The 21,476-nt window shown below is 52.0% G+C and overlaps 1 long non-coding RNA gene across 2 annotated transcripts; it reads right to left on the bottom strand.

The window, feature by feature from the left end:
• Positions 1 to 5,471: 5,471 nt before the first annotated feature.
• Positions 5,472 to 21,149, bottom strand: LOC134758446 (uncharacterized). Of its 2 annotated transcripts, none has more exons than XR_010133641.1 (5): positions 21,041 to 21,149; positions 18,294 to 18,545; positions 16,183 to 16,300; positions 12,448 to 12,571; positions 5,472 to 7,137 (listed from the first exon to the last, which is right to left on the bottom strand). It is a non-coding gene; the product is annotated as an uncharacterized lncRNA (long non-coding RNA). The 2 variants fall into 2 exon arrangements; XR_010133642.1 differs by having other exon boundaries at positions 5,472 to 5,719; positions 18,294 to 18,695; positions 21,082 to 21,149.
• Positions 21,150 to 21,476: the final 327 nt, after the last annotated feature.

The raw sequence follows: 21,476 nt of genomic DNA, 5'->3' as shown, positions 1-21,476 counted from the left end.
ACAGTTCCCAGTTTATATTTCCATGTGTGAGTCACTCTCAGGGGCAGAAAAACGCAGGTGTTGATTAAACTAGGGCTGAAAGAATGGCAAACACAGCCCACTCTGGGGCCCAAAGCATAAAAGTGGACTCTTCCAGCTGCAGAGGGTCATGCTTCTTTGAGTCAAGGGATCCAGGGGAAAAACTCAAACCAAGATCTGGAATTGTCATTTCTGCTCTGTGGCTTTACCCGGATTGGTCTATTCACTTCACACCTCTAGGAGCCTTCTCCGTGCGACTATTTCTAATCTTTGAGGAGGACTCCTCTGAGTCTCCCAAACTCCCACCACTTCATTGGGGAGGGAAGCGATGATGGGGAAAACCGGAGCAGAAACACCTGTGGCTGTTCTGTTGCAGCCCGGGTGGAGGAGGGACCTCTGGGTTTTGCAGTGGTGAGTTTACCTGCGACACCTCGAACATGGCAGGCCATGATGGCAGCTGGTGGCATCAGGATTTTCACTCTTCTTCAAGCGCAAAATCCGAGTTTTTTGGCCAGCTCTGGATTGCTCACCATGTGATTTAAAGGAAGCTGAGCAGCGAACATGGGTGACTCCCAACGTGGCTGCTCAGGCATCTGTGGTTGAGCTTTGTGTGCCAGTGCCTGCCACAAGCCAGGTGCTGGGCAGGAGCCTTCTCCGTGTGACTATTTCTAATCTTCCAACCACCCACCAGAGAGGCATGGCGATCCCCATTTAAGGGAGCGCTGGTAATCCTCATTTTAGGGGAGGCGCTGGTGATCCCCATTTATTTATTTTTGAGTCGGAGACTCACGCTGTTACCCAGGCTGGAGTGCAGTGGCACGACCTTAGCTCAGTGCAACTTCCACCTCCCGGGTTCAAGCAACTCTTGTGCCTCAGCCTCCTGAGTAGCTGGGATTACAGGCACCCGCCACCACGCCCAGCAGCCTTCCTTTATATTAGGAAAAAAACTGTTATAAATGGGAAAAAATATCCCAATGACAATAGCTACAAAGACAATAAAATGCGGGAAATAAACAATAGTGCATCCATGCTTTGGAACATTACACAATCTTGCAGATGCGTGCATTAGGCCATTATCTATTGTCCCAGAGACACACATAATTAGGATGTTGTGGTGGCTTTGAGTTTCATGTTGCTTAAGATAGTTTTTTTTTCTTTTTTGAGACAGGGTCTCACTCTGTTACCCAGGCTGGAGTGCAGTGGCGTGACCACAGCTCACTGCAGCCTCGACCTCCTGGGCTCAAGTGATTCTCCCACCTCAGCCTCCCCAGTAGCTGGGACTACAGGAGCACACTACTAGGCCCAGCTAATGTTTTGTACTATTTGTAGAGACGGGGTTTTGCCATGTTGCCCAGGCTGGTCTCGAACTCCCGGACTCAAGCAATCCTCCCACCTTGGCCTCCCAAAGTGCTGGGATTACAGGCATGAATCACCATGCCCAGCCTTAAGATAGTTTTGATGATTGTCAAGATTTTCAAGCAAGGCTAGGCCCAGAACTACAGAGAAACCCTCAATCCATCTGGTCTCCGTTTGCATGTAGGACTGAGAGAGCTCAGTAACCAGCACCTTTCCTCTCCTGGATCAGGCAAAGAATCGCACGTGCCAGCCACACCCTCCATACGGCTTTCTCAGGCTCTGTTCTGCAATTAGAAGATAATCACATGCAAATACCTCTTGCAGGGTGTCACGAGAAAGGAAACTGTTCCTCCTCTGGAGAACGTGCCCATCTTGCAAAAAAGATGTCTTTGAGTCTCATAACCTTTAGCGAGTACATTTCACAATGTCATGATGTACCCTTGCCTGATGCGTTGATATCGTCTTTTCTGTGTGTGTCAAGAATCTGTACAAAGCATGAATTATGTATTTGGTGGTTTAGGCTAAGCAGCCTCTGAAAGCCAGACCGGGTCATCGCTGGGATCTCTCCATCGTGCTCAGCAAGCTGGAGATGGAATCCCCATTGGTGAAAGTCAGATAACCTCATTAGCGGGCCCCACCTAATTTCCTTTTTTTGATAGCACTTTTGAAGGTGCAGTGACTAGATTTCAGGGAGGCTTTTAATCAAGTGAGAAACATGGGCTGAAAAATAACGTATCCTGGAGGAATTGTAGCCAGGTGAACAACCACACTGAGGGGCTTTTGTCAGCCATGCAGGTTGCTGGCAGTGGCTTCTGTGTGACGTGGCTGGGACTCTGATATGGTCTGGCTGTGTCCCCACCCAAATCTTGTCTTGAATTGTAGCTCCCATAATTCCCACATGTTGCGGGAGAGACCTGGTGGGAGATCACTGAATTGTGGGGGCGATTTGCCCCATACTGTTCTCATGGTAGTAAATAAGTCTCAAGAGATCTGATGATTTGACAAGGGGTTTCCCCTCTCTCTTGGCTCTCATTCTGTCTTGTCTTCCACCATGTAAGACGTGCCCTTCACCTTCTGCCAAGATTATGGGCCCTCCCCAGCCACATGGAACTGTGAGTCCATCAAGCCTCTTTTTCTTTATAAATTACTCAGTCTCGGGTATGTCTTTATCAGCAGCATGAGAACAAACCAATACAGATTCCACATTCTGAGTCTCGTGTGGTTGAGGTTCTCGCTGCTGGAGAAGGGAGGATAACGTGCCCCCTTGATATGGTTTGGATCTGTGTTCACACCAAATCTCATGTCAAACTGTAATCCCTGGGGTTGGAGGTGGGGCCTGGTGGGATGTATTTGGAGGTGACTGGGGCCAGAGTTCTCATGAATGGGTTAGCATCATCCCCCTGGGTGCTGTTCTCCCGATAGTGAGTGAGTTCTCGTGAGATCTGGTTGTTCAAAAGTGTGTAGCACTGGCTGGGCACAGTGGCTCATGCCTGTAATCCCAGCACTTTGGGAGGCCGAGGTGGGCAGATCACTCGAGGTCAGGAGTTCAAGACCAGCCTGGCCAACATGGTGAAACCCTGCCTCCACTAAAAATACAAAAATTAGCTGGGCATTGTGGTGGGTGCCTGTAATCCCAGCTACTCAGGAGGCTGAGGCAGAAGAATTGCTTGAACCTGGGAGGTGGAGGTTGCAATGAGCTAAGATCATGCCACTGTACTCCAGCCTGTGCAAGAGACACTGTTTCCAAAAAAAAAAAAGTATGTAAAAAAGTGTGTAGCACCTCCCTCGTCTCTCTCTTTCTCCTGCTCCTGCCATGTAAGACACCTATGCCTGCTCTGCCTTCCGCCATGATTGAAAGCTCCCTGAGGCCTCCCCAGAAGCAGATACCTTCATGCTTCCTATACCTGAGAACCTGCAGAACCATGCACCAATGAAACCTCATTTCTTTTTATTTATTATTTTTTAGAGATGGAGTTTCGCTCTTGTCCCCCAGGGTGGAGTACAATGGCTCGATCTTGGCTCACTGCAACCTCTGCCTCCAAGTTCATGTGATTCTCCTGCCTCAGCCTCCCTAGTAGCTGGGATTACAGGTGCCCACCACCATGCTCAGCTAATTTTTTAAAAAATATTTTTAGTAGAGATGGGGTTTCACCATATTGGCCAGGCTGGTCTCAAACTCCTGACCTCAAGTGATCCACCTGCCTTGGCCTCCCAAAGTGCTGGGATTACAGAAGTGAGCCACTGCACCCAGCCAGCCTCATTTCTTTATAAATCACCCAGGCTCAGGCATTTCTTTCTAGCAGTGTGGGAAGGGACTAACACACCCCTCCTAGTAGGAAGAGAAAACAGAGGCCTGTGTGTGGGTCTCCCCAGCCGCTACCCATGTCTTTCCCCTGCTGGTCCTATTGTGTATCCTCTCACCATACTGGGCCTCGGCCGCGAGTAAACCATATGCTGTGTCCCATGAGCCCTTCTGGTCCACCACTGAGTGTGTGGCTGGCCTTGGGGAGCCCCCACCCCAAACCACCTGCTGTAGGAGGAAACTGCATACACATCCAAAGGACCACAAGGTCTGGCTCATGCGCAAGAACCTGGAGTGCATGTGGGGAGGGGGTCTTGAGGGTGTGGGACCAGCGGCCGGGAGAGAAGGCTCACTCGGGGAGAATTTACCGGCATGCAATCGCGGTCCTGTGATCTGAGGTGGAGTGGCCTGAGGCCCTGAAACCTGTCTTCCTACACTGCCTGGATGGCTCCTGGAGGCTTTCATATTATATGAAGACCTACAGTAAATTAGGAGAGGCTGGAACTGCCTTGGCAAAGCATTGAGGTAGGGGTCAGAAGGCCCCGGAAGGGGCAAAGCCAGATGACTTCGCCAAGTCCAGGGAAAGGCAAGCCGGACGATTTTGCCAGGTCCAGGGAAGGGGAAGCCAGACGACTTCTCCATGTCCAGAGAAGGAGAAGCTGGACGACTTCACCAAGTGAGATTCGAGAATGCAGCCCTGACCATTGTCCCCAGGAAGGTCCAGAGGACCCCTCTGGCTGAAGCATTAGAGGGGCACTGGTGCATCTGGGGTGCTCGAGGGATACTGTCCTCCACAGCCTCCTGAGTGTCAACAGAGATGACAAGACTACAGGGTGGAGAGGGCAGGGGGTGGCCCTGCACTGCCAGTGGCTAAGGGGGCATGATTATTATAATGACAGAAAGGCCCAGTGCCCTTTGGGATGAGCATGGTGACTTAACCTGTATCCCTAAAAGGGAAATACAGAGCTGGTGAACCAAAGGCTGGTATCAGCCACCGCAATGAAAAAGCATCTTCAGTCAATTTCATAGCCCCAGAGCCCATCCGTACACGAGGATCCCAGGCCTCCTTAAGAAAGAGCCCCACAGTGGCTCTGCAAGTATATTTGATAGAGTCCCTCAATTTTTTTTTTTTTAACATAGAGACAAGGTCTCACTATGTTGCCCAGGCTGGTCTTAGACTCCTGGGTTCAAGTGATCCTCCTGCCTCAGCCTCCCAAAGTACAGGGATTACAGGTGTGAGCCACTGCACCTGGCCGCGTCCCTTAACCTCTCCCTAAAGGAACCTACGGACATGTGTCAGAGTATACGCTGGGAAAAGGGAGGATGCGGACATTTCAGGGCTGTTGGATCCAGGGTCTGAGTTGACACTGACACCAAGAGGCCTCAAATGCTGCCGATTCTTGCCAGCTAGGGGGCTCTGTGATGGGCCAGAAGTAATGGGAGGGCAGAGCAGGTCTGAGTGGGGCACAGGTTGGACTGTACTGGGCGCCCCTTCCCCTCCTTCACGTCCTCTGGGTCCAGCAACAAGCTTCGTGTCACGGTAGCTGACGGTGCTTTGCCTCCCCCGCTCTGTGTCCCCACGGTAGGACTTCTCCGAAGACGCGGGGAGGGGCAGCTTGTGCAGCACAGGCCTAGAAGTTCAAGGGCATTGATCCCAACTTGAAGACATTACAAAAACGGGTGAGAAATGTCTCGATGTGCACACCCTAAGACAACACGTCAGCCTGAAAATGGGCTGTAAAAGGTGAATAAAACACAGCTTCCGGTGCACAGAAATCGAGTCAGCTGTTAACTTCAGGTTTTGTTTGCTTATATCTTATTTTATTTGCTATTTTAAGGTATTTCTGGAGAAGACCTAAAGGACAGGGAACTACTGTCTTGCAATCCTAAGGAGAAACTCCAGAAGCCAGAGCTGGCTTGCAGCTTAGAAGAAAACTTTCCTCCCATGGCATTGTGTCCCTTGGCAGTCCTCATAAGATAACGCCCAGGAATGACAAAAATCTCAGAATTACATCTTGCTGGAAAGGATGCAGGGAATGTGGCCTAGAAATATAAATTCACATTACAGATGATTTCAGAACCCTGGCTTAGGCCTGAAAAGGACCCATGAGGCCTGATGGGGGCAGGCCTAGGGGCTTTGTCAACAGGACGGTGTCCTAATTTTCTAGGCCATCTTTATGAAGGGTCCAGCTGTCAGTCCACATGGCCCGCTGTGTCCCTACAAAGCTATGAGAGACAACAGGACTAATCCGCCAGCCCTCTTCTTTGGTGCCATGGCAGGAAGCCACACTCTCCAGCAAAGCTGACCCCGATCTGAACCTGCAGACATGCAGCTCCCGGGCACACACCCACACAAATGTCCCTGGGATCAGATCGCTGTGCAAAGACAGCATAGCCCACACCATCTTGTTGGCAAATGAGAATGTAGATGAGAGGGCCACACAACCTGGCCGACTGTGTTGGATGATATCGGAGACGGTGGGCAAAGCCAGCCTGGTGGGCTGCCCCATCTGCCTTGCCCAGGGCAGGAAGAGGTTTTTCAGACTTTGCCCATGAGTATGTTACCAGCAGCAAATCTGCACGGGTCAGCAGCAACTCCATCCTTGCCTCCTCAGAGGAAAGAATCTGGAGCAGAGGTAGGTTTAAGGCAGAGGGGGAGATTGAGGCACGTGTTAGAACAGGAGTGAGGGTTTATGAAAAAGTTTTAGAGCAGGAGTGAAAGGAAGTTAAAGTATACTTGGAAGAGGGCTGAGTGTGCCACGTGAGAGATCCAAGTGACTGCTCAGCCCTGGGCGTGGGGTTTATCCATTGGCACGGCTCTGGGGTTTTCTCTTCTCCTCCCTCAGTTCTTCCCTTGGGGCGGGCTGTTGCTCAACAGCCCCATGCAGCAGTGTTGGTCAGCACTCAGGAGGGTGATTGCATGTGTAGTGAGTTGACTGAGGTTGTGCGCATGCTCTCTAGGGGCGGTTTTCCTTTACTGGTTGAACGCCCCCATAGGAAGTTCATACATCCGCCATTTTGCCTCTTAGTGCGCACGCTTGAGCCCACTCGCCCAACTCGAGAGCTTATTGGGAAGCTGCTGATCACCAGTTTCAGGTGTTTTTTTATTTATTGGGAGACCATCTTCCCCTGGTGTGAGCTGCAACCAATGATCATTTCAGAGAGACAGTTTAACAACTGCCTGACCATCACCTGATGGTCACCTGACATTCCTGGGCTGGTGGGCGCCACTCATGTCTGCCTAACTTCCTCCTCTAACAAGCAGAGCCATGGAATGAAGACAGGCAGCTCAGGCAGAGCCGGCCAGCCTGCACCCAGGGCTTCCAAGGCATCTTCTATTCCAGGGAGGCAGCGTTCTCCCCAGCCTCCGCCAAGCCAGCATCCAGGGATGTCACCTCAATAAAGGAGGCCTCCTAGCCTGCACTAGGCACCTCCAGCTCCTTTCTGTAGGCCCCAGGAGCCTATGACATGGAGCAAAATGTCACAGTCATTGAAGGCTCTGTGTGCAAGTAACAAGTCTCCCATTCAGAGAACTTCTCCCTCATCAAGCTCTCCTGGCAGCCCCCACCAGCATGCTCTCTTCCCGTTTAACCCCAGCAGCCCCGCAACTCATGCTTCCAGTCTGGTCCTAGCTTATCTCCAGAGCAGCGATCAATATCCATAAAGAGCTCCCTACTTGGAGTGCTGGGCCAGCTCTTTGCCCAGGGAGGGAGTGGAAGTCTAGGTTGATCATTAAGAAGTCAACCCACCCTGAAGTCACCATAAACCTAACAGGGGCCTTCCTTAAGGTATCCGTGACTATTTTACATATGCCTTGAGTTTTATAGTAGAAAACAATCAGGTGGTCTAAAGAGTGTGTGCAGGCTCATGTGCATCCAGCTCTGGTTGGTTGGAACTGTCATGCCCACCCCAGTGAATCCACTGGACCACTTCGTTGCCTGACAGCCAGTGACATATTTGGTCACATGCAGCCACGTTGTCTTTAGGTGGCAGTGCCATTGGAGAGCTCCTCACATCTCCCTGTCTCCCCCAGCAGCGCAAGTGTGTGCATGGATTCAAGTATTTAATTATTAAATTAAATTAAAGCCTTGAGGACTGTGTGTTTTATTGGGGGAAAAGGCTCAAACCAAACTTCAATAATATTGTTAAAGTTTTCAGCAGGATTTTGTCAGAAAAGTGAAGTATGAGAAATATGGTAATGTTTAGCCTTGTGGGAATAAAATCACTTGAGAAATATGTCTGTGCATCAAAGGGCATTATCAAGACAGTGAAAAGGCTACCCACAGAGTGGGAGAAAACATTTGCAAATCATCTATCTGATAAGGATCTAGCATCTGGAATATAAAGGAATTCTTACAAGTCAATAGCAAAGATGAACAACCCAATTTTAAAATGATCGAAGGACTTAATAGATATTTCTCCAAAGGAGATCTATAAATGGCCAATAAGCACATGCAAAGATGTTCAGCATCACCAGTCATTAAGAAAATGCAAATCAAAACAACGAGATACCACTTTACAACCTCTAGGGTAACTACAATTTAAAAAAAGAAAACTGAAAATAACAAGAGTTGGTGAGGATGTGGAGAAATTAGGACGCTCATACATTGCTGGTGGGAATGAAAAATGGTGCAGCTGCTATGAAAAACAGTTTGGTTGTTCCTTAAAAAGTTAAACATAGAATTACCGTATGACCCAGCAATTCCGCTCGTAGGTATACACCCAAAGAACTGAAAACTGGTACTCAAAAACTGGTACACATATGCTCACAGCATCATTATTTATAGTCACTAAAAGATGGAAGCAACCCAGGTGTCCATCAACAGAAGGATGGATAAACAAAGTGTGGTCTATTCATACACATGAACATTATTCTTCCTTAAAACATCCTGGCCAGGCACAGTGGCTCACGCCTGTAATCTCAGCACTTTGGGAGGCGGAGGCAGGTGGATCACCTGAGGTCAGGAGTTTGAGACCAGTCTGGCCAACATGGTGAAATCCCATCTCTACTAAAAATATTAAAAAATTAGCCAGGCGTGGTGGCGGATGCCTGTAATCCCCGCTACTCAGGAGGCTGAGGCAGGAGAATCGCTTGAATCTGGGAGGCGGAGGTTGCAGTGAGCCGAGATTCTACCATTGCACTCCAGCCTGGGTGACAGAGCAAGACTCCATCTCAAAAACAAAAAAGCAAAAAAAGTCCTGAAGCAGTGATACACGTGACAACATAGATGAACCTTGAAAATGTTATGCTTAGTGCAAGAAACCGGGCACAAAAGGCCACATATTATACAATTCCATGTACATGAAACACCCAGAATAGGTGATCCATGGACAGAAAGCAGATGAGCGGCAGCCAGGGACTGTGGGGAGGCAGAATGAGGAGAGACTATTCATGGGGTCAGGGTTTCCTTTTGTTTCGCAGGCTCAGGGTTTCCTTCTGTTTTTGTTTTTAGAGACAGGGTCTCGCTCTGTCGCCCAGGCTGGAGTGCAGTGGCACGATCACGGCTCACTGCAGCCTCAACCTCCTGGGCTCAAGTGATCCTCCCACCTCAGCCTCCCGAGCAGCTGGGACCTGACTGGCTGGGACCACAGGCACGCACCACCATGCCCAGCTTGGGGTTTCCTCTTGGGGTGAGGGAAATGTGTTACAAGTAGGAAGAGATGGTGGCTGGACAACCTTGTGTAAGTACTAATTGCTGCTGAATTCTTCATTTTGAAATGGTTAGTTTTATGTTATGTGAATTTCAGCTCAGGAAAAAAAAATTCCAAAAGCAAAAAAGAAAATAAACGTAAGTCGGCGATTCGGTTTCCACCCACTCAACCCACAGATGCATTGTCAGGAAAGCATTGCCTCAAAAGCCAGAGGCTGCCGGCACACACTCAGGACCAGTCCAGAGGCACCAAGAGCCGCTGTGGAGAGCCGGGGTGCCCAGAGGCTGGGGAACGCTGGAGGGCCGTGCCCCAGGAGTCGGCAGAGCAGAAAGGGAGGCTGAGCGCGATTTGGGCACCGCTGCTGCAGCCCCTGGTACTGATGGAGAAAGGATCTGGAAAGTGGGGCACTGCGGGGGGCTCCTCTTACCGGGTTTCCCACTGCAGACTGAGACCAGGAGACCTCAATCCCAGGGGAAAAGGACCAGAATTCTCTTCTGAGGGAACAGAACACACAGATTCAGCAGCAGCAGGAGTGGCAGGGCCCTGCGGGAGTGAGAGGCCCAGCTCCTCCTGCCTGCGCTGCCCCGGCTGCTGGCGCTGGATTCCTCGAGCCACACCTGTCAAAGCGGGGCTGAACCTAACGGCCGCCCAGGTCTAGTCCCTTCTCAAACATGCCACCTCCGTGTCCTGAAGCACAGGTCTGCGGCAGACCTCCCCAGGCCCAGGATGCCGCGTTGTTGGAGTCACTGAGTTCTCCTGATGTGGCTCTCCCGCTGCTGTGGCTGCAGACGGAGGGATGCCACAGCCCCCGCTGCAGTGACCAGGCACAGGAGAACATGGCCCCAGAGCCACCACGGGAGTGTGTCCTGTCTAAACTGACTCAGAAACTCTGCTCCCTGAGTGGCTCAGTGACATAAACATCCTCCTCTCCCTGCATTTCCCAGGCGGTGAGGCACGTGGCCTCTATCTATTGCATCTGCCTCCTGGATGCCTCTTGTGTTCCGTGGTCCGTGCCACCCCCAGGCTGCACCTGCCCCGTGCAGTTCCGTAGCTCCTCCTGGGTCTGCTTCTGGCCATCCTCCGACAAGCGCAGACGGGTTTCAATGGAACGCAAATACCCACCTGCCCCCGACATCTGCAGAGGCGCGCCTGTGCCACGGTGACGTCCGCAGAGGCGCGCCTGTGCCACAGTGACATCCGAGGTATCAGAACAAGACCCCATAAAAATAAATATAAGTTACCCAGAGACAGCAACACTTACAAAAAAGGGTCAGTGTGCATCACTGATGACCATCTAACCCGAAGCAGATCCAGGTGGAATAGGCCCCCGTGCCCAGCTGTCAGGGCCGCTGCCAGACCAGGCAAGTACCCAAGAAAGAAGGGAGGGGGCTCAAGAAAGGTGCAATGCGTGGGATTCTGCTGCAAAGAGGCGCCAGGAGGAGCTGCAGGGAGGCCCCCACAGGAAGGGAGAGCACAGGAGGTGTGCCTCGGCACCCGTCAGGGCATGGCCCCTTCTTCCCCTCACTGGGGTGCCACATGCCCACCCGGGGTCTGCAGGAAGTGAGGGGTACTGTCCTCCGATTAGATGGTCAGCCTGGGCCTTGCCGTGTGGCTTTCCTACGATGCCCGTGAAGGCAGTCCCAGGACCACACTGCGGACCCTGAGGAGGTAACAAAAAGGGAGGGAAATGCCCCCTATGCCCACACATCGGGGCCACTGCCCTACACGGGTTCCACAATTCTCAGTACCTTTCTCCACCACAGGCCTTTGCTGGCTAAGCCTTGGTGGAGAGGGGCTCCACGTCAGTGTGGAACCTGACGATGCCCAGCCTCGCTGTCTGAAAGGAGGGGACACTCTCTCTGTACCTTTGTCTTGCTGGGTCAGTGAGGCAGGGAAGCACCACCCTGGCAGGGGGGACAGGCCCTGTCCTAGAACCCAGAGACAGCCACATCGACGCTTGCGCCTTCATTTCCTTACTGGATGATCTCCAAGCCTCTGACACCCTTGGGATTCTCTCAAAGAGATATCTCTTCCCTCCCAGAGCTCACACACTTTGTATGCCTTCTTCCTCCCAGGGTCCCATTCTAGTAGTGAACAAGCATCGTTTGCGGTATCCCTGGACTCACACCTCCTGAGGACACCTGGATTTTTTTAAAGGCTACAACATAGGTGGACCTTAAAAACATTATGCTAAATGTCAATGCATTTGAGGACACGGCCACGCATAGGAGTGTCATCTTTGCACAAAAGCCCAAGGTCATGATCCACCCTTCATAGGCCTAACTCGAGTGCTGTCTTCCTAGTGTCAACCATGGATGTCACATACTTCCATGCTGTGCCCGATGGGCTCAGTGACATAAACATCCTCCTCTCCCTGCATTTCACAGGCGGTGAGGCACGCGGCCTCTATCTGCTGCATCTGACTCCTGGATGCCTCTTGTGTTCTGTGGTCTGTGCCACCCCCAGGCTGCACCTGCCCCGTGCAGTTCCGAAGCTCCTCCTGGGTCTGCTTCTGGTCATCCTCTGACAAGCACAGACAGGTTTCAATGGAATGCAAATACCCACCTGCCCCCGACATCTGCAGAGGCGCGCCCATGCCACGGTGACGTCCGCAGAGGCACGCCCATGCCACGGTGACGTCCGCAGAGGCGCGCCCATGCCACGGTGACGTCCGCAGAGGCGCGCCCATGCCACGGTGACGTCCGCAGAGGCGCGTCTATGCCATGGTGACGTCTGCAGAGGTGAGTCTAGGCCTGAGAGTCTGGGCCAGGCTGCCTCAGGCTCCACGTGTTATCCTGGGGGCTTCCAAATGTTTCCACTGTGCCTCGCCTTTTGGTATGAGATTTACATGGCTGATACGCCCAGGGATTACCCAGCGGCATTAGGGGCTGGGGACTTGAGGAGATAGGTTGCAGGTGATTCCAGCTGAAGCCACCCCAGCCTGCCCCAAATTTTGATCCAGGACACACCAGAATGGCACATCTCAGACGAGTTCTGCCACCCAACAACCAAACTCCCAGGCTCAGGCTGGGCACTGTCCTCTCTTGGTAAATCCCCATCCCTGTCACATACAGGGATGAGTCTCCATCTCTGAACTCCACTCCGTATCTGACACTTACCTCCGTCTTTGTCCAGGAAATGCTGGGAAATTCCTGCTCCTTCAAAAGGTACAGAAAAAACCTGATTTCCAAGTAGGTGTTTGTCTCATGGAAGTCAATAGCATGTCCTGCACTGGGGATGGCTCTGAAAAAAAAAAAAAAAAAAAAAGCAAGTTTCCATGTGCCTGTAACCCAAGGCATGGGCATCCTGGAATCTCTCATGGTGTCATAAACACAATATCCAAGTATGCACCCAAGAGAAATGAAAACATATGTCCACACGGAGTTGTGTACTGCAACGTTCAGCGTTATTCACAGTAGCCAAAAGGTGGGAACCACCCAAATGCCCATCAACAGATGCACAGATAAACAAAATGTGGCCATTACTCAGCCTTAAAACGAGTGAAGTTCTTATACATGTTACAATTTGCATAAACCTGAAAAACATTATTTGCATAAGCCTTGAAAACATTATGTAAGTGAAAGAAGTCAGACACAAAAAGCCACATAGTACATGATTCCTTTTAGAGGCTGTACCCAGAATAGGCAAATCTGTAGAGCCGGAAAGCGGATTAGCCGTTAGCAGGGGATAGGAGAGGGGAGGAAGCGGGAGTGGTTACAGTCATCCCTTGCTGTCCCTGAGGGATGGGTTCCAAGTCCCCTAAGGACACCAAAGGCCACAGTTGCTCAAGTCCCTGATGTATGCATAGTATTTTCATATAACCTGTGCACATCCTCCCACACACTTTAAATCACGTCGAGGTTACTTACGATACCTAATACAGTGTAAGCGCTATGTAAATAGTTGTTACACAGTATTTTTTTAACTTTTTCATCACCTCATAAAAACACCCTGTTCCAGCTGGGCCTGGTGGCTCATGCCTGTAATCCCAGCACTTTGGGAGGCCGAGGTGGGCAGATCACTTGAGATCAGGAGTTCAAGACCAGCCTGGCCAACATGGCCAGGTACAGTTATTTTTTTCCTAATATTTTCAATCCACAGTTGGCTGAATCCATGGATGTAAAACCCGTGGACACCAAGGGCCGGCTGTACTTAATGGGAACAGGGTGTTTTTATGTTTTTTATTATTTTTTGAGATGGAGTCTCGCTCTGTCACCCAGGCTAGAGTACAGTGGCTCGATCTCAGGTCACTGTAACCTCTGCCTCTCGGGTTCAAGCAATTCTCCTGCCTCAGCCTCCTGAGTAGTTGGGATTACAGTTGCATGCCACCACGCCCACCTAGTTTTTGTATTTGTGGTAGAGACGGGGTTTCACCATGTTGGCCAGGCTGGTCTTGAACTCCTGATTTCAAGTGATCTGCCCACCTCGGCCTCCCAAAGTGCTGGGATTACAGGCATGAGCCACCACGCCCAGCTGGAACAGGGTGTTTTTATGAGGTGATGAAAAGGTTTTGAAACTAGAAAAGAGCTGGTGGCTGTACGACATTGTGAATACACCAAATGACATGGAATCGTGTACTTAACAATGGTTCATTTATGTGAATTTCCTCTCAGTTAAGAAAACCGACGCTACCCGAGGATCTTCTCCCACCTTCCACTGCCCGCCAGCCAGGACTTCAAGTTCACTGTCCTCCTTCCAAAACCCTACAGGGCTCCTGCACTCTGCCACGCACTGAGCTGAGCTTAGGAAGGGGACGGGTACCCGATGGGGTATCTTGGAGGAAAACAACATCATCGGGTCTGCAAACAGAGGCAGGTAGGTGTGCGTTGTGCCGGATGCTGCGGAGGACATGAACAGTGGCCATGCAGAGAAGCAGGGGGCTCCTTCGCTGCAGTGGGGGGGCAGGCCTTTCCAGGAGCCCCCTGGGGGAACAGCAGCCAGGGGCCTGGGCAGAGGGAAATGCAGGCATGAGCTCTGAGGTTTCAGGACAGAAAAGCCCAAGGCAGGGCTGCTCCCTGCATGAGTCAACCATCCCTGCAGTGGGCTGTGCCCCCAAAAAATCATGTCCGTACACTTAAAATGTTAAGATGGCAGATTTTATGCTACATGTATTTTACCACAATTTTAAGAAATTCATGATATACTCAAACCCATTGAATTGTACACTTTAAATGGGTGAATTACGTGGTATGTAAATTATGTCAAATAAAGTTATTTATTTTTATTTTTATTTTTTGAGACAGTCTTGCTCTGTCGCCCAGGCTGGAGTGCAGTGGCGTGAACTCGGCTCACTGCAAGCTCCACCTCCCGGGTTCACGCCATTCTCCTGCCTTAGCCTCCCCAGTAGCTGGGACTACAGGCACCCGCCACCATGTCTGGCTAATTTTTTTGTATTTTTAGTAGAGACAGGGTTTCACCATGTTAGCCGGGATGGTCTTGATGATCTCCTGACCTCATAAGCCACCTGCCTTGGCCTCCCAAAGTGCTGGGATTACAGGCATGAGCCACCACACCAGGCCTAAAGCTATTTTTTTTTTTTTAAAGCTATGTCTAAGCCCTAACCCCAGCCCCTGTGAATGTGAATCCTTGGAAAAACGATTCACCAAGTCCTAACTCCTAGTACCTGTGAATCCTTGGAAAAAGGACCTTTGCCGATGTAATTAAGTTAAGGATTTTGAGATGAGATTATATGAGATTAGGGCATGCCCCATATCCAGTGACTGGTGTCCTTATCAGAGAAAGGCAGAGGGAGACTTGAGACACAGGCCCAGAGGAGAAGTTCATGTGAGATGGAGCAGAGACTGGAGTGACGCCGCCACATACCAAGGAACACCTGGGGCCACCGGAAGCTGGAACAGGCAGGTAGGACCCTCACTGGGAGCCTTCGGAGAGAGAGTAGCCCTACTGACACCTGGATCCTGGACTTCTGACCTCCAGGACGCGAGAGAATCAGCTGCTGTTGCTTTCAGCTGCCCAACGCATGAACATTTGTTCCAGGAGCCCCAGGAAGCTGACCCCATCAGAACGCCAAGGACCGGGGTGGAAAGTCCCACCGTGTCTGAGCAGAGAGTCCGAGTGCTCGTGGAATGGGAAGACACTGCCCTGTATCAAGCCAGGGACCTGATGGGGACCGGAGAGCGGAGACATGTGCCTGCTGCCATCGGAGCCGTCTGGGGCCACCACCCAGAGGACAATGTTAAGGATGAAAATTCAGGGCCTCCAATTACACAGAAATCAACATAGCCATGAAATGATAAGGACACCGCAGCTTCCTCTTTTAAGAAGACACAAGGCAGCCGGGCGCAGTGGCTCACACCTGTAATCCCAGCACTTTGGGAGGCTGAGGCGGGCAGATCACCTGAAGTCAGGAGTTCAAGACCAGCCTGGCCAACATGGAGAAACCCCATAAAAATGCAAAATTATCTTGGCGTGGTGGCACATGCCTGTAACCCCAGCTATTCAGGAGGCCGAGGCAGGAGAATCACTCGAACCTGGGAGGTGGAGGTTGTGGTGAACGGAGATCATGCCATTACACTCCAGCCTGGGCGACAAGAGCGAAACTCTGTCTCAACAAAAAAAAAACCAAAAAAACCAAAACAAAAAACGACACAAGGCAGTTCCGGGGCAGAGATGTGGAATATTTTGAATAAAGGGGGAAAAGGTAAGAAGATACTACACAATGAGGGCTTTAGAAGAATAGTAAGAATTTTTGAGGCTGCGTGCAATGGCTCACACCTGTAATCCCAGCACTTCGGGAGGTTGAGGTGGTGGATTATTCGAGCTTGGGCAACATAGCAAGACCTCATCTCTACTAAAGGTTTTTTAAAAAATTAGCCGGGTATGGTAGCACATACCTGTAGTCCCAGCTACTGAGGAGGCTGAGGTGGGAGGATCACCTAAGCCTGTGAGTTCGAGGCTGCAGTGAGCCAAGATCATGCCACTGAACTCCAGCCTGGGCAACAGAGCGAGAGCCTGTCTCAAAAAAAAAAAAAAAAAAAAAAGGAATAGTAAGAATTTTTGGAATTCAAATGTGAATTTTTAATCTTTTTAATTTTATGAATCATAGAGAAAAGAATCTGAATGAAGATCTGGAAATACAATTTCCAGTCTCTGGCTTTGCTTGGCCTGATCATTTCCAAACAAACCTTAAGACTTGCTGTTTTGCCCAAATTCTTCCCTGGTCTAATAGTCAGGCAGATGTGACCGTGGGGAACTGGCTGTCCCTGCATCAGCAGCAGGCAGCGGCATTACCTGAGGTATTTCCTTCCTGGCAGTTGATCATAGAAGTTCCTGGTTCCATCTGTGCTAAAGAATTCATCCCCAGATCCGAAAACCAAGAGCTCTGGTTTGGTCTGATAATGTGTCATACGGTCTTCAGAAGAAGGCAGAACAATCGGTCATTCCAAAGGTCATTTGGAAGAACCAAGGTCATTCAGCTTCTAGTTGTGAGTGGAGACTGCAGAGGGACCCTAGGAGGTGTGGGACCCTAGAGGAACCCCAGGGATGAGTGGGTGTGGAAGGGGCGCCCTGGTCAATAGTCAACACAGGAGCACTGTTCTAGTCACAAGTGGGCCCAGGAGGCGGTGAGCCTGGTGGCCGGGGGCGCCTGCTCTCCTGCCCACCAACCAGGTGACCTGTTCGAGCCACTGAACCTGCCTGGGCCTTAGTCCTACAGCGCTGGGGTGGAGGCAACAGGCGTCGCTGACTCTGGGTTATTGGGGTGGGGGTTAGATCAACTGCCAACCTGGCGAACGCCCTGGGACCATGCATGGCTGGTAAGGAACTCTAGAGGGGATTTTTCTTCCTTATTATTATGACCAGCGCCCCTCCATGCTGAGTGATGTGCTGAGACCGTGCATACCACCCTCTGCCCCCTTCATTTCAAAAATGCGGAATGGAGGCTGTAGGGGGCCACCTGCCCAGTGTGCACAGCTCATGAATGACTGGATGAGGTGACACCACCATCTGTCACCCCAGGGCCAGGCCTCTGTCCTCCCCAGAAACTTGTCCTCGCCCACTCCACCTGCAAGTCCTCTAGGGGCTGAGCACTACACAGGAACACGTGCAGATTCCGGCACCCAGAGGTCCTTCACACCTAGCCACAGGGGCTCTGGCAGCCTCGGCCATCCTCTCTGCGTGCCTGCCTGAGGCGGCTGCGCTGAGCAGTAGGGGACCCAGGAAAGGTCACGGCTCCCCCCGCGCACCTGACACACCTCCCGCCGGGCCAGCTGCTGGCTTCAGCAAGCAGACGTCCCCTTCCTATGGAAAAGCCCATGAAAGCTGATTTGAAATATCTGAGCAGCTGTTTGAAGGACGTGGATCAGCCCTGTTCAGCGGCCTGAACGGAGAGCGGGGCCAGAGGTACAAGCCTGGGATGGCCCGCAGGCTCTGGGAGACACGAGTCTTCTCAGACTTAGGCCTCTCGGGACCCCAGGGGCCTGGTCAGCTGGGTTCCCCAAGGGCTCACCCACAGAGAGCCTCCGTTCTCAGTGTCATTGTGGATGACCAACACTAAAACCCCCAAGTCCAGACCGCACCTCGTTCCCGCTCGCCTCAGAATCCCTGGAGAAATCAGACATCAGCCCTTTAAAAGTTCCCCAGTGATTTTCATGTGCAGCCCAGGTGGGGCGTCACTAGGCCAGGTGTCGCCCATGTGTGCCCCCAACTGGAGGCCCTCAGTGGGCCTGTTCGAGGGCCTCCAGGCTGGATGTTCGCCCCCACTATGACCCAGATGGCCTATTTTGTGCATTGCCTGGCTGTGTGGAAACAGAACAGCAACATAGTGACATCTAGCCCGGATGTGGGCATGGCCCACTGATCACTGACCGCCTACGTCGTTCTTCCACCCCGAGCGCCCGCATATCCTGTTCCGTTCACCTCCCACTGGGGTCAACACTCCCTTCACAGCCTCCATCTTCCCCGGGGCAGTCCCATTGCTTTGGAGACTTCAAAAAATTGTACTCACAAAAGGGGTCGATGTGTTCTATCTTCTCCTGGAAGCAGGGTGTGTCCGTGTTCCCAGTGACATTCAGCGTGTGCAGGGCCCGTACGCATGCACTCTGGCCTCCAAAGCACCTGTCGTTGTGATGGAGATTCCACAGCAGGCAGGGTGGAGATGGTGAGCCACAGACATCACGCCTGCCCCCAGTCAGGCCGAGGCTGCTCATCAGGAGCCCCGAGACCTCGAATGCAACATCTTCAGATCCCAATTCCCTCCCTGCATGGAGCAGAACAGTGTCTCTCAAAAACTCACGCCCACGAGAAGTCTCAGAATGTGGCTTTTAGTAGAAATAGGGTCTCTGCAGATGTCTTTCATTAAGCTGAGGCCATATTGAGTGAGGGTGGATCCCAATCCAGTAACTGGGGTCTGTATAAGGAGAGAGAACAGAGGCACATGAACGGAAGGTCAAGCGACAACGGGTGCAGGGATGGCAGCCAGGCAGCCACAAGCCAAAGGACGCCCAGGATGGCCAGCAGCCCTGGAAGCTGGGAAAGACAAGGGAGCTCCTCCCCTAGAGCCTGCGGAGGGAGCAGGTCAGTATCTGTTCATATCTTGATGTCGCAGTTTGGCTTCCAGAACTGTGAGAAATGTGATGTTGTTTGATGCCACCCAGTTTGTGTTCCTCTATTACAGCAGCCCAGGAGACTAGTAAATGGGCCCCTGGCAGAGGAAGGGGACGGAGCGTCGAATTCTCCTCCCTGCAGGGAGCCACCTGGGCTCCGAGAAACCCTTGCACCAGCCAGAGGCCATGACACTAATGCTGGAATGTTCTCTGTGAGCGATGAAGCTTTCAACCAGACTCCGCTAGAGAAAAATACCTGACAGAACTGTTTACCGGATTAAATGAAATTAAATTCAGTTTTCTTGTTGCCAAGCAGAAATGAGGCCCTGTCATAGGAATGTCTGAGCAGTTATAAAAATAGGAGTTCATGTTTGCACATAGCTGGTTGAAAACAGAAAATTCACACCTGCTCTAAGAGATAAACAATGCACAGCTGAGCGTTGAACTCACACAAACGAGCCACCATGCACTGCAGAACAGAAACAGAAGAAGACTTAAGAAAAAAGCCAAGATAAATGATCACAGCCAGGCACGGTGGCTCATGCCTGTAATCCCAGCACTTTGGGAGGTTGAAGCAGGCAGATCATTTGAGGTCAGGCGTTCAAGACCAGCCTGACCAACATGGTGAAATCCCATCTCTACAAAAAAAAAAATTAGCTGGGTGTGGTGGCGCATGCCTGTAATCTCAGCTACTCAGGAGGCTGAGGCAGGAGAATCACTTGAACCTGGGAGGCAGAGGTTGCAGTGAGTGGAGATCACGCCACTGGACTCCAGCCTGGGTGACAGAGTGAGACTCCATCTCAAAAAAAAAAAAAAAAAAAAAGATCCTTCCTCCCCAATTCCAACACCCCCCAGGAAAACTCAGTCTACAACTGAATATAAAGCAAATAACTGGCTGTTTGAAAAGTTCATCAAAACATGCAAATGTCTGGCGAGATAAATAAAAACCACAAACATAAACCACGCCAGCCTGGGCAACAGAATGAGAAGAGAAGAGGGGAGAAGAGGGGAGGGGAGGGGAGAAGAGGGGAGGGGAGAAGAGGGGAGGGGAGAAGAGGGGAGGGGGGAGGAGAAGAGGGGATGGGAGGGGAGGGGAGAAGAGCGGAGGGGAGAGGAGAAGAGGGGAGGGGAGGGAAGAGGCGAAGAGGGGAGGGGAGGGGAGAGGAGAAGAGGGGAGGGGAGGGGAGAAGAGGGGAGGGGAGGGAAGAGGCGAAGAGGGGAGGGGAGGGGAGAGGAGAAGAGGGGAGGGGAGGGGAGAAGAGGGGAGGGGAGGGGAGAAGAGGGGAGGGGAGGGAAGAAGAGGGGAGAGGAGGGGAGAAGAGAAGAGGGGAGACGAGGAGAGAAGAGGGGAGGTGAGGGGAGAAAAGGGGAAGGGACAAGAGGAGAGGGGAGGGGAGAAGAAGGGAGAAGAGGGGAGGGGAGGGGAGAATAGGAGAGAAGAGGGGAGGGGAGGGGAGGAGAGAAGAGGGGAGGGGAGGGGAGAAGAGGGGAAGGGAGAAGAGGAGAGAAGAGGGGAGGGGAGGGGAGAAGAGGGGAAGGGAGGGGAGAAGAGGGGAAGGGAGGGGAGAAGAGGGAGGGGAGAAGAGGAGAGAAGAGGGGAGGGGAGGGGAGAAGAGGGGAAGGGAGGGGAGAAGAGGGGAAGGGAGGGGAGCGGAGAAGAGGGGAGGGGAGGGGAGAAGAGGGGAGGGGAGAGGAGGGGAGAAGAGGGGAAGGGAGAGGAGAATAGAAGAGGGGAGGGGAGGAGAGAAGAGGGGAGGGGAGGGGAGAAGAGGGGAAGGGAGAAGAGAGAAGAGGGGAGGGGAGGGGAGAAGAGGGGAGGGGAGGGGAGAAGAGGGGAGGGGAGGGGAGGGGAGAGGAGAAGAGGGGACGGGAGGGGAGGGGAGAAGAGGGGACGGGAGGGGAGGGGAGAAGAGGGGAAGGGAGAGGAGAAGAGGGGAAGGGAGAGGAGAAGAGGGGAGGGGAGGGGAGAAGAGGGGAGGGGAGGGGAGAAGAAGGGAGAAGAGGAGAGGGGAGGAAAGAAAGAAAGGAAAGGAAAGAGAGAGAAAAGGAGTGAGGGAGGGAGGGAAGGAAGGAAGGAAACCGAAGGCCAGAGGAGAGCCTGGAAGGGGGTCCTGCTCACAGCCTCAGAAGGGATCAACCCTGCAGACACCTGGATCTCAGACTTTGGCCTCCAGAACTGTAAGATGGTACATTTCTGTTGTTGAAGCCAGGGGTCCTCAACCCCTGGGGCCACAGACAGTGCCCTGTCTGGGCCACACAACAGGAAGTGGGCAAACGAAGCTTCATCTGTATTTGCAGCCACTCCTCATCACTCATGTTACTGCAGAAGTCCGCCTCCTGTCAGATCAGTGGCGGCATTTGATTCTCAGAGGAGCACGAGCGGAATTGTAAACTGCTCATGCAAGGGATCTAGGTTGTGGGCTTTTTTTTTTTTTTTTTTTTTTTTTTTTGAGACAGAGTCTCGCTCTGTCACCCAGGCTGGAGTGCAGTGGTGCAATCTCGGCTCACTGCAAGCCCCGCCTCCTGGGTTCACGCCATTCTCCAGCCTCAGCCTCCGGAGTAGCTGGGACTACAGGTGTCCACCA

Source organism: Gorilla gorilla, chromosome 4, assembly GCF_029281585.2.
Source record: "Gorilla gorilla gorilla isolate KB3781 chromosome 4, NHGRI_mGorGor1-v2.1_pri, whole genome shotgun sequence".
Lineage (NCBI taxonomy): Eukaryota > Metazoa > Chordata > Mammalia > Primates > Hominidae > Gorilla > Gorilla gorilla.
The sequence above is the reverse complement of the archived record's forward strand: the minus strand, read 5'-3'. Positions and strand labels throughout refer to the sequence as shown.